Raw genomic sequence first — 12673 nt, 5'->3', positions numbered from 1 at the left:
CTACACTCTTAAAAGTCCTGGTTCTTTAATGGTACTTTATGGTTCTTTACTGGGTTGTGTGGTTCCTCATTGAATCTCTTGACCAAGGTGCTTTGTGCTTTGAATAACTTCACTATGTTGAAAAAATTCTGAAATCTTTAATGAATGTTATATTACCTAGCAGGTCACTAACAGATTAAGAAAAACTGAACTTAGCCTGATGTGTGATTGTATGCAGTGAGAGCTCATTTAAAACTAGAAACCCATTGGTATTTCATAAATCTGTTGCCGTCTATTTATTGTTATTGCTGTATGGAATCTACAGATGTAAATAAATAAGTTCTTTACGGAACCTTCATGTGGATGAGTCTTCTGGGATCCAAAAATGGTTCCCGTTCGGCACTGCTCCAAAGAACCACTCTGGCACCTTTATTTTTAAGAGTGTGCCACTGTTGTTTTCTGCTGGAGGGTTGACTCACACGCTGAACATTATATTATTTCTGGAAGCCAGTGAGATGACAAACAGTAGAAGAACTGGGGAAACTCCTGCAGGGTGCTGGGAACAACCAGACGATTTTTTTTTTTTTTTTGCAAAAATGATGAGGGACCTAAGAGAAATTATTACATTTTAAAAGCAAAGGGTCGTCACACTAAATATAATTTTTTTTACTGTATAGTGTTCTTTATAGTACATCTTATTACTTAAAAAAAATTTCATTATTCTTTTCATTATTTTTGAACACATCTTCACTTTTCAGATTTTTTTACACGTGACATTTATGCAGTATCAGTATGTCTTTGACAAGCTCTTGAATGTGTCTCATTTGAATTCTGCTTGATATTCACTACAATATTTTTGCTTTTCACCCTTGTTTTTTCTTTTTATAACATATACTTGTATATTTTCATGTAGGAGTCAATATTATAAGGTGATAATTAACATCCATGTATCATGCTATATGAGTTGCTGCTACTTATCTCCAGTCCATGTTCATTATTTAATTTGCAGAAGGTCTCTGGATGTTCAAGCAAACAGGTGCATCTGACATGAAGACAGGACTCTTGAGGGGAAGGGGAGATGGGACTTCAATTTTAAAACTTCAAATTTGCTTAAACAGGCTTCAGTTTTGTTCACTACTCTCATTTTCCATATTAAGAAAAAGTTAGCAAAAACATGTGCTTTGGATGTCGCGAGCTTCTGACTGCATAACTGACACGTGGTTCATGTGACTCAAGTAACTTGTTATTTTTTTATGGAGATTTTAATATTAGAATATTAGAAAAAATGTTCACATAAGCAGGGCGTTCAGATCAATAATTTCTCCAAATATATTGTTTGCTGATGTTCAGTATTTACTTCCACTGGTCCCTATTGAAGCCAATGAATTATATCAGAAACGTGGTTATCTTAGTTTTCCATGAAAACATGAGATTGAAAATTTAGCCTGGCCATCACTACAAACCTTGGTTACTACATGGTTGCGAAACATGGACATTACCCAGTGACCTGAGATGAAGACTAGACTCCTTCGCTACTGTGTGTCTTTGGAGAATCCTTGGGTACCACTGGTTTGACTTTGTGTCAAATGAACAGTTGCTCAAGGAGTCCCGAATGAGGCACATCACCTTCATTGTGAAGTAGCATCATTTATGGCACTACGGCCATGTGGTGCGATTCCACAAGGTGATCCAACTCACAGGATCATCATTGACGAGGACCTGAGTGGCTGGACCAGGCCAAGGGGACTCTCACGTAACACCTGGCTGTGGCAGTAATATGGGCATTTCCGGGGAGTAGGACTGGACCACACGTCTGCCTGGGGGGTTGCCAATCAGGATTCTGAGCTGTTTTGTTGTGTTGGGGAACCAGTGAATCTTCCCCAACCTGACCTGAAAACTACAATGACATGGGGCAAGGAAGACTTTCAGTATTGTGTATTCCTTTAAAGGTATTTTTGCAAATCATTTTATTACCAATTATATATTACCTGTAGACATTATTTCTATTCCGTATGTTGTTATTGCTGTAACATTGTTTATGCATTTTTCTCTATAAATGGACAATGAAATAAAACGACTGAAATCTTGACTCTGATTCAGCACACCTTTTGGTGTATAAACCCGGTAGGAGTTTTCTCTAGGCAGCGCGGTCAAACACCAACCACATCCCAAGAATTCCTGCACTGAAATTTTATTCTGTGTGATATGTATATTTTCAAACTCAAAAATACTTATTTAATGTGATATTGTTTTGTTAGAAATAGAGCCCATTTATTCAGTAAAATGATGGCCTTGGTTTTGGGCCTGGTGGATACTTTGGTAATGCACTGTATATCAAAGAAAGGAATGAACAAAAAAGATCAAACTGATAAATTTGATTTCACAAGAAGAAAACGGTGCCCTTAATCCAGGTAAAGACCAGCTACTCCCAGTTATACTTTACAAAGCAGGGAATGCACACTGAGAAACTTCAGCAGAAGAATCATTTATTGGAAGAGGTATTGCAATCACCTCCAAAGCAAAAAGAAAGTGGGGATAGTAACCCCAATTACCAACTTTATGACGGTGACTCAATGCCAAACTTTCTCAAAATTGACATGGTTTTCAAGACTAATGTAACACCAATAACATGCATGGAAATTTGCATTTTACAATACAGTGCTGTGTACTTAATGGTTTGCAGCATCTTGCAGACTGGGGTCATCCCAGTATGAGAAACTCCCCACAGATGGATCTCTCTGCAGCACGTATATAGGAACTACATATGGAGTGCCTAGAAGAGTCTCTGGAAAACAAGCGGCATGAGAGTAAAGGCCACATTTACCATTACAGCACAAGCTGAGCTCATGGGATCCTAAATAAAAGGAGAAACAGAGAGATGGAGATTATCGACAGTTCTGCTGATTTAGGTACATACATCACACTGAGCTCCAAGGTTCTGGGAATGTTTCTGAAAAACTCTGCAACGTTTTAGACTTAAAATTCATGTTTAACAAGCATTTGAATCTGATTGCAAGCCAAGCACCTACTGTGCACTCATACAGTCATGCTACACACACTATTCTGAGCACATTACATACCTATGGATGCTTGAACAATGTAATGTACACCAGCAAGGATTTAACACAAAAAAAGAACATAAGGCACCCCACCACAAATCTAAGGATAAATACTACATTTTTTTAACTTCAGGAGGCAGCTGCCTTCTCTGTTGCAATTCACTACAACAATTACATACACTATATTGCCAAAAATACTGAGACAGCCTTCCAAATCATTGAATTCAGGTGTTCCAATCACTTCCATGGCCAAAAGTATATAAAATCAAGCACCTAGGCTGCTTTTACAAACATTAGTGAAAGAATGGGTCGCTCTCAGGAGCTCAGTGAATTCAAGCTTGGTACCGTGATAGGATGTCACCTGCGCAATAGGTCCATTTGTGAAATTTCCTCTACCAAATATTCTGCGGTCAACTGTTAGTGGCATTATAACAAAGTGAAAGCAATTGGGAACAACAGCAACTCAGCCACGAAGTGGTAGGCCACGTAAAATCACAGAGCGGGGACAGCGCATGCTGAGGTGCACAGTGAACAGAAGTCACCAACTTTCTGCAAAGTCAATAGTTGCAGACCTCCAAAAGCTCAAGAACAGCACGTAGAGAGCTTCATGGAATGGGTTTCCATGGCCGAGCAGCTGCATCCAAGCCTTACATGACCAAGTGCAATGTAAAGCGTTGGATGCAGTGGTGTAAAGCACACCGCCACTGCTCTCTAGAGCATTGGAGACATGTCCTCTGGAGTGACAAATCATGCTTCTCTGTCTGGCAATGTAATGAATGAGTCTGGGTTGGGTGGTTGCCAGGAGAACAGTACTTGCCTGACTGCATTGTGCCAAGTGTGACGTTTGATGGAGGGTAGATTATGGTGGGGGGTTGTTTTTCAGAGGTCGGGCTTGGCCCCTTAGTTCCCATGAAAGGAATCCTTAATTCTTCAGCATACAAAGCCATTTTGGACAATTTCATTACCTCAACTTTGTGGAAACAGTTTGGGGATGGCCCCTTCCAGTTCCAACATGACTGCGCACCAGTGCACAAAGCAAGGTCTATAAAGAAATGGATGAGCGAATTTGGGAGGAACTTGACTGGCCTGCACAGACCCCTGACCTCAACCTGATAGAACACCTTTGGAATGAATTTGAGCGGAGGCTGCGAGCCAGGCCTTCTCATCCAACATCAGAGTCTGACCTCACAAATGCTCTCCTGGAAGAATGGTCAAAAATTCCCATAAACACACACCTCAACCTTGTGGAAAGCCTTCCCAGAAGAGTTGAAGCTGTTATAGCTGCAAAGGCTAGGCCAACTCCATATTAAAGCCTACGTATTAAGAATGGGATGTCATTAAAGTTCATGTGTGTGTAAAGGCAGGTGTCCCAATACATTTAGCAATATAGTGTATGTATGACTTCTCATTTTAATCACTTACTAAAAAATATAACTTCCTTACCTTGGTAATTTTAGAAGCTGTCGATGTTTCCTATACACAAATAAATAACATTATTTGTTAAATGTGTATAATTTATGACTCTTTTGCCATATTGAATTCTACCTCACAAAGGCTCTCACAAATGTACCAAATAAATTATAGATTTATTTTTAGCTTATTGCATATTTTTAATGTTATCTTCTTTGCTGTAATCAGTATGCTAATGGTATTTGTAGTATTTTCATGTTTATTTTTCCTTTGCTCCTTTTCATGACACTACACTTTAACACTTATATGTATGTTTGATTTCTCATTTTAAATACTTACTAAAAAAAATACAGATTTCTTACCTGTTTGCTTGTGGCAGGTGCTTCTTTCCCCTAAAACAAACAAACAAACAAACAAACAAACAAATAAATAAATAAATAAATGATATTATTTACCATAAAATGAGAATATGGTCTGCTTAAATGTTATATTTTTTATGATTTTTGTAACACATATATTATAACAAAATAAAGAGTAACCACACAGGAACAGTAGCACTGCTTTGACGCTGGGTGCCGCCAGTCTGCAAAACTGAGCGGAGAACTTGCGTACGACAAGTCATGAGGTACCGTGGAAAAGTGCGTGGCTTTACGCCAAGTGTAGGTTTTATACATCGCGATTTGAACGTGGAAAAGTTCTTACGCAACATTTCTGTGCGTAAGCACCGTTTATAAATGAGGCCCCAGGTGTTTAAATGAAAACCTCTTGTTGTCCAGATTGATTTTTTTCATCCCAAATTAGGTTCCAAATATCCCAAATATTCTTTGGGAAGTACCCCGACTCTCACTAACAACACAACATAAACTGTGTATTAGGCTGGAGATATTAGAATAAGTCAAGTCAGTCAGTATCCAACCCGCTATATCCTAACACAGGGTCACGGGGGTCTGCTGGAGACAATCCCAGCCAACACAGGGCGCAAAGCAGGAACAAATCCCGGGCAGGGCGCCAGCCCACCGCAGGGCACACACCCAAACCAAGCACACACTAGGGTCAATTTGGGATCGCCAATTAACCTAACCTGCGTGTCTTTGGACTGTGGGAGGAAACCGGAGCGCCCGGAGGAAATCCACGCAGACACGGGGAGAGCATGCAAACTCCACACAGGGAGGACCCGTGAAGCGAACCCGGGTCTCCTGACTGTAAGGCAGCAGGACACGAGCACTCACTCTTTCTATTAGCAGACGTCTCATTTCTCTACAAAGTCAAATAACTCTGTGCCTATGTTTTATCGTTTTCTTATTTAAGGATGCAGCATGCTTACACACATCCGGTGTAAGCTTTTTATTTTCGCCTTCGACTTCAGCAGCATTTTTAACGTGAAGTCAGAGGAACTTCTGACGCATTTCTATTGTATCTGCATGTATGCTGATTTTGCATTTAAAACAGTATATGCAACAAGTTAGTGAGTTGAGCGTTTCCTTTCTTTCTACACTTTGTTCATATTTCATTTATTTATGGCTCATTGCGTTTCAGCTCTTTGTGACTGCCAGTCTTTTTATTTTTTCTGTTCTATTTTTTGCACATTTTTATGTTATCTTCTTTGCTGTAATCACTAGATGCTTTCCATGATTTTTGCGTTTTATCTTTCTTTGCTCCTTTCATTGTTATTTAGTACATTTGTAACTATGAATTATTCGAAATTCGTCGTCCTATCGTTTTTGAGCATTTTTTTTGCTGCTGATTATCGCCGTTTCCCTTATTTTTCCAATATTGTCCATCACTAAGACTTCAAGTGCTTTTCAGTTGTGCTTTACCGCACATTTTGGTAGAACAATTGTAATGAACAAAAGTTTGACTCCGGGATTGGCAACAAGTTGTTATTTTCCTATTTGCTCCATTTTCTTTTTGTTTACTGGTGCATTTTTATGTTTTAATAATGACTGATACATGTTTGCCGCGTCTCATTTAATTTTAGTTTGCTTCACGTCTAACAGGCATGCTTTGTACACCACTCTTATTATCACACATATATCTGACGTTTAAAATAGCTTACTTGATTTGTATTCGTTTTAAGGTTTATGTGTTATCTGTACATTTCAGACTTGCCGATCAGATTTTCCTCCCTTAAATTAAAATGTTAAACTTTTATATACACGTAAAAAACATTTTAAGTATTAAAATTTAACGCTTTTCTACCCACATACATTCATTTCAATACACTGCAAAGTATGAAAGATACTACACTCGAAAAATGCGAAATACATTTCTAATGATCCAGCTTCGGTCAGTTGTATATGAAATGGTCAATGAACACGATCGATATCCCAGATTTAAGAAATCTGACACACATCCAGTGGCATCTGGTAATGTTACCATACTTACAGAGAAAATATATATATAAAAAAATCCCAGATGCCATTTTAAAATCTTCTTTACCAGTATTATTTTCAAATGTATAGTTCAAACCATTTTTTCCTTTTCTTTTATTATTTTTTCTGTTTTTAATTATTTTTCTACAAAATTATCCATTGATGTACATAAAGACATAGGGTCAAATATCAGCCATGATCTGTGAGCTATGCCCGCTATATTTCATTTCCCTTGTTTAAAAAACACCTGCAGTAGCAAAATGGGCGGAAAGAAATGGCAAGAGACGCAGGTCGCCTAACGGTAACCCGCCTAAAATCGAAAGCGCCGTTACGGTGTAACTCGCGATCAGCTGCATGCGGTGCTGTCGATGGCGCTTTGCTTTAAAGTGGTATGATTCTACGAACGTAACTGAATTGGATATGCTATTATTCGTCTTCACCAGGAGCAGCGCAACGCCCCAAAGCCTGCGTTTGGGAATAGTTTCCTGGCCACAAACTAAATAATGGTTGACAGGCGAATGATTGTGTGTATATGTGCACCTCACGCACGATGCTTCCGGGATGAATGGTTGGGAGTGCTGTATCATTTCTCTGGTTTCTTGTCGTTATTTTTGCTCTCAAACGCGCAAATAATTCCAGTGCTTAAAGTTCAAAAGCGTGTCATCACTTTTCAAACTACTAATGCAGTCTATGGGTGTAATCATTGTTCATCAGGTTTACGTGGTATTGGAAAGAGAAAGGGTTCCCCTGGTCTTGAATCATTACTCGAAGCCCCACCTAGCTGTACAGAGGAAACCACAGAAAGGCGTAATGTCAAGCCCTTAAGAGTAGCTTAAAATGCTGATATACACCAGAAAAGGAAGCAGAGTATGAACAAAGAGCAAGAGAATGCAATGGGTGCATACACAGTCACAACAAACCACAGAAATAGCATCTGAGATTATGAAAAATATTATATAGAGAGATAGACAGTGAAAGAGCATGCAGTGTCCAAAATGTAAAGTTATGCTGATAGCTATCGGAGTACAACACAAGCACAGCAAGCGATTCCTCAGCAACAGACCGAACGACATGTCAAATGTTAAGAGCAAAGACATTAGGTTCCTGTTTATTTCAAGAGAGACTGAAAGAGAGTGGTAGAGAGTGAGGAGAAATATTTAAAAACATTACTCTGACACTTGATTAATTTCACAATTTTCAGCTGTGTGCATAAAACTAAGAAAAAAAAAGAAAAACATATGAACAGGTTTTGTTTTTCACCAGTTTGCAAACCCTATGCATTTCTATCACGCTGCAAACTTCACCTGCTGTTCTGCAGTGCATGGATCCAATTTGCATGAGGTACAGTTTGTATCGCTTTATTGTCCAACGATCTTTTCAAACGTCAAGTGATTAGTTAAGAACATGTTTTTGTTTGCGTTTGTACTCCAGTGAATCTTTATCAGAGGGTCAAAGAACAGTTTATGTTTTTAAAAGGATTTCCCACTATGTCACAGACAGTACAATAATCATTGAAAAGAACAACGGGGACATATTGCAAGGGTACAGTCTGACATTCTCACACCAAATCGTAAAATCTAGAATTGTCAGCGTTCCTTTGGTTTTTGGGAGAAAAGCAGAGAGGGAAGGGGACAACGTCCGAACGCCACACAGACATTAACCGAGCAACTGCAGCGACATCGAATGTGTATGATGTGCCACACCCATCCGTCACAGCTTGGCATATACCGTTAACTTATGAATCTTTGTTTAACTCTCGTATTTCACCTACTAAAATTATACAGGCCTACCCTACCATTTCCACTGGACAAATACTGTTCATAGACTAGAATGTCGCTTTGCTTTCTTCTGCCTTTGCTTTATAGAAACACCCTTCGGAAGAATGTTTCTTTCAAATTACTAATACGACGTTATTAATTAGTATTTTTGACACTGCAGTATTCTAAGTTAAACTGCAAAACAGAGTCATACCTAAAAATGTTCGTGGTTAAAAACCCTTACTTTGCAATGGAAGTATATGCCGTCTTGTCAGTCTCTGCATGGAATTTGCATGTTCTCCCCGTGGGTGTGTGGATTTTCTCATGGTCTTTCAAGTTCAATCCACTAGCTAAAAATGTTCTTGTAAGTATACGAAGAGGCTATGGATCATTGTTCGTGTTTGCCTATTGTTCCAGTTACTATACCTCTCGTATTCTTGAAGAAGGATGACTGTAATCTTCACTGATTATGTTCGTGTGCAAATATCTACGTGAAAAGGAATACCAGTATACAACTTCGGAAAATCTTTTCGTGCTACTGTTTGGAGCAACGTTTGTGTATCTCAACAGCAAAAACAAATAAGGACAAAGTACAGTATATGCAAGGATGAACATAATATGTTTTCTCATTAATGCTATCTTTCAAATGTACTTCTGAAAGCATTAACTAAAACTGGCGAGTTGCGCATAAGACGCATAAAGATTTATCTTTTCCCAAGCAACCAATCGAATGTGCACCTTTCGTTGCGAAATGCTCAAGTAAACTGATTCCTCTTCTTTGACGCCAATTTCAACTTAAACGCTTAGACAAGATTTTGGAAATGACCTTAATTTTGCATAGTGTTGTCTCATGTAAGCGATTCCACGTCTGTTTATACAATTCGTGACCTACATTCATTTTCACATCTGTTTCCAAAGTTGGCCATTTCTGTAACAATTACCAAATCTGCAAAGCATACGAACCCTATGCCAAATAAATAATACAATAAATTATACCTAAGTAATTTTGACGGTAATATATATTTATGAAGAAACAAATCTATACGGCATTCTTAAAAATGTTTTAGGCAACTGACCTTATTTTTTTCAAATGAAAATATATTAATGTATTAATCTAGATATTACAATGACTGATGTTTTTTAAGAAGGACATCACGTTTATAATACTCACTTTTCACAAATTCATATTGATTACAAGTAAGTTGCTTTAGTCTAAATATAAATAAGAATTAGAGTATAATCAATCAATCAATCAATCAATCAATCAATCAATTAATCCTTTACCTCGTTTGCCCAGACCGACGACAGGACAAGAGCACAAACACAGAAAAGAATCAGCAGTCTCTTCATTGTATAGAGAGTAAGAGCAGCTTTCACCCCTAAGCAGACGAGCTTCACTTTCTGCTAAACGCGCTCTTCCTGTTGATTCTCGATTTTAAATTGAAGGGTGACATCATAAAACAAAACCGTCATTTTTTTTCGGAAAAAAGGCGTAACTTCTTGTTAAACCTTTCGGTTGATAATGTTATATGATAATATGATGACGAAGAAAGTGGAATTATTGATTAGGTATCTAAATGAATGAAAACGATAGGCCAGTAATAATTAAACAATAATAAAAAAAAGATAAAAACAGCATTAACTTATAGATCTACTTGGCTGATGGTATGAATTCGTGTGGGACAATGAGCTCTACGACAGGCTTGCACCACGTCCACGGCTCATTAGGAATATTCAGAAAATAACTAAACGAATAATATAAACCCGAGATACATTTCTCCTCTTGTTTTTATAGTTTCACATAGTAAACAGTTCAAACTCTCCAATATTCAAATAATGAAATACTGTAAAAGTAAATTCGATATTCATACTGCTTCTTTTGTGCACTTTTTGTTTATCGTCTGTTACAAGCCCCTAAAATGGCTTACAACGTATCAAACACACGTTACGTCTTATAGTCATTAAATAACACTTTAAGCTTTTGGGTAATAATCATACAGCGCCGGCAGTAACATTTTTGCTACCATAGGCGAAGCGGTAAAAGTTGCGACCAGATCTTCTACAGCCTCAAAGGGTGTGTCAAAATTATGTTAACATTTGAATGGCGGAAACAATTTATTCAAAAAGCATACTTCATACGTGCGAGATGATTTACAAGAATGTCTCAACCTGTTCGCCATCATGTGGCACATAAATTGTCCACAAAAATCGTATATAAGTATATACATAGCAGTACCATTAGTGTTAACATAATCTTGACTCACCCTGTATATTGGGCAGCGTAGGTTTTCGGGTTTAAAAGACCGAGGGGATGACGTTTGTGTGTGTGTCTGTCTATCTGTCTCCCCTGCTGGTGTTTCTAGCGCGCTCGTTCATGTAAGTTATTAATATCTAAAGGGTTCGGGTAGGGTGGGTTTGGTACCACTTGATCTTTCGAGCGCGGAGATAATATGTTTACTAGAATGTGTAGCCATTACCCTTCGTGTTGAATTGAGTCCGAGTATTTGTAAGTCAACGTCAGAGTCTGTAATGGTTAAAAAATCCGTCCCTCACATTTTATAGCCCCATTTGTTATATAGTTTGCTATATGGTAAACCGTCTTTGTATTAATAGATTTTGTTAAATTGCATATAGTTTTGTCACCTCCGCCGTAAAATATATATCTAATACTGTTGTCTGGGTTGTTCTTATGTAAAATTTCTTTGTTAATGCTCGTTATTTGAAAAGACTACTAAAATAACAGCTTCAGTAATTATTACATATAGTACCTTTCGTTTCTAGATTTCTTTATGATTAAATCCTAGCAGGAATAGCATTGACATATGCCACAGACCATAAATCATATATTTTTGTGTGTGATCTATTGATTTACATTATGAATATGAATATATATGAATATTTACTATCGGTTTGCGTGCGTACTATACTGGTTTCATTCATATGAACTATATTGATTCGTTTCCAATACAAGATTATCGGTTTCTGCGTGAACTATATCTGTTTGTATGTGCGTACCACTGGTCTGAATACGAACTATATTGATTTGCTTGTGTTGTTCCAGTGTGTTTGTGATTGGTTTGAGTGAACTGCATAGGTTAACGGTCGCATGCTTACATATGTTTACGTATGAACCATACTGGCTTGCTTTGAAATACTACTACTGTGCTGGTCTAGCAATGGATTTGTGTGTGTACTATATTGGTTTCATGCACGTCTTATACTGGTTTCGTGTAGGTAGCATGTAGGTTTTGCGCTTGAACTTTGTTGGTTTTATGTGTGTAATATGCCGGTTTCGCGTATGAAACATACTGGCTATGGGTATGCACCCTATTGCAGCTTTGTGTACGAACAATGTCGGTTCTGAGTGCGAACTAGATTGGTTGTTCACGTGATCTTCAGCGCCAACGGGAAGGACAGGAAACGAGAAGGGTCCGGCTGCGGGTCGAATTGCTGGGAACAGCAACGTATGAGCTTAAAGAGAAGCCCAATATTTTTCTTTCACAATGCGTTTGTGAAGGGACTTAGTGGTAATTAATTCCGTTTAACAATAACTACCCTTGAGTCTGAAATGAGCACAGGGCTGAAGTTAGGTACGTATTCGGCCGTCTTTTTATTCGCTCCCAGCTACATAGTTGCTTTAAATAAGAGACTGTACTTTTTCATAGAGCTTTTGAAACCATTTACTTATTCTAAAGGCAAAATATTCCACATTTACGACCTACGCCTTCATCCAACATACACCATTTATATACTGTACTACTACTACTACTACTGGTTAAATTTCTTTTGCTCTGTGCCCCCGCCACACGGAAAGATTATGAATGCTTTGTCAATTTAATCCAGGTACCCGGATTGGATTGGGCAAACTGTTAAATCTTAAAGGCTGCCTTGTCTCAAAACTGTGCAGGTAAAGTGGCCCAATATGATGTAACTCACCAGTGCAGGTCCAAAATGTCGATTATTTAGCGTTTCAAAGAATGGACCAGTTTATTATGCCAATTAACATAGACGTTGTAGATGTGCAAGCATTGTGGTGTAGTGGTTAAGGCCTGATACTGACACTGTGACCATGAGCAAGTCAGTTCACCTGTCTGGA

The 12673-nt window shown here is 38.2% G+C and overlaps 1 long non-coding RNA gene across 1 annotated transcript; it reads right to left on the bottom strand.

Annotated features, from left to right (window-relative positions):
- Nucleotides 1-2448: 2448 nt before the first annotated feature.
- LOC120517630 lies at nucleotides 2449-10004 on the bottom strand. The gene is made up of 4 exons (XR_005631069.1): nucleotides 9862-10004; nucleotides 4811-4840; nucleotides 4482-4511; nucleotides 2449-2833 (listed from the first exon to the last, which is right to left on the bottom strand). It is a non-coding gene; the product is annotated as an uncharacterized LOC120517630 (long non-coding RNA).
- Nucleotides 10005-12673: the final 2669 nt, after the last annotated feature.

Source organism: Polypterus senegalus, chromosome 17 (assembly GCF_016835505.1).
Source record: "Polypterus senegalus isolate Bchr_013 chromosome 17, ASM1683550v1, whole genome shotgun sequence".
Taxonomy (NCBI): domain Eukaryota; kingdom Metazoa; phylum Chordata; class Cladistia; order Polypteriformes; family Polypteridae; genus Polypterus; species Polypterus senegalus.
The sequence above is the reverse complement of the archived record's forward strand: the minus strand, read 5'-3'. Positions and strand labels throughout refer to the sequence as shown.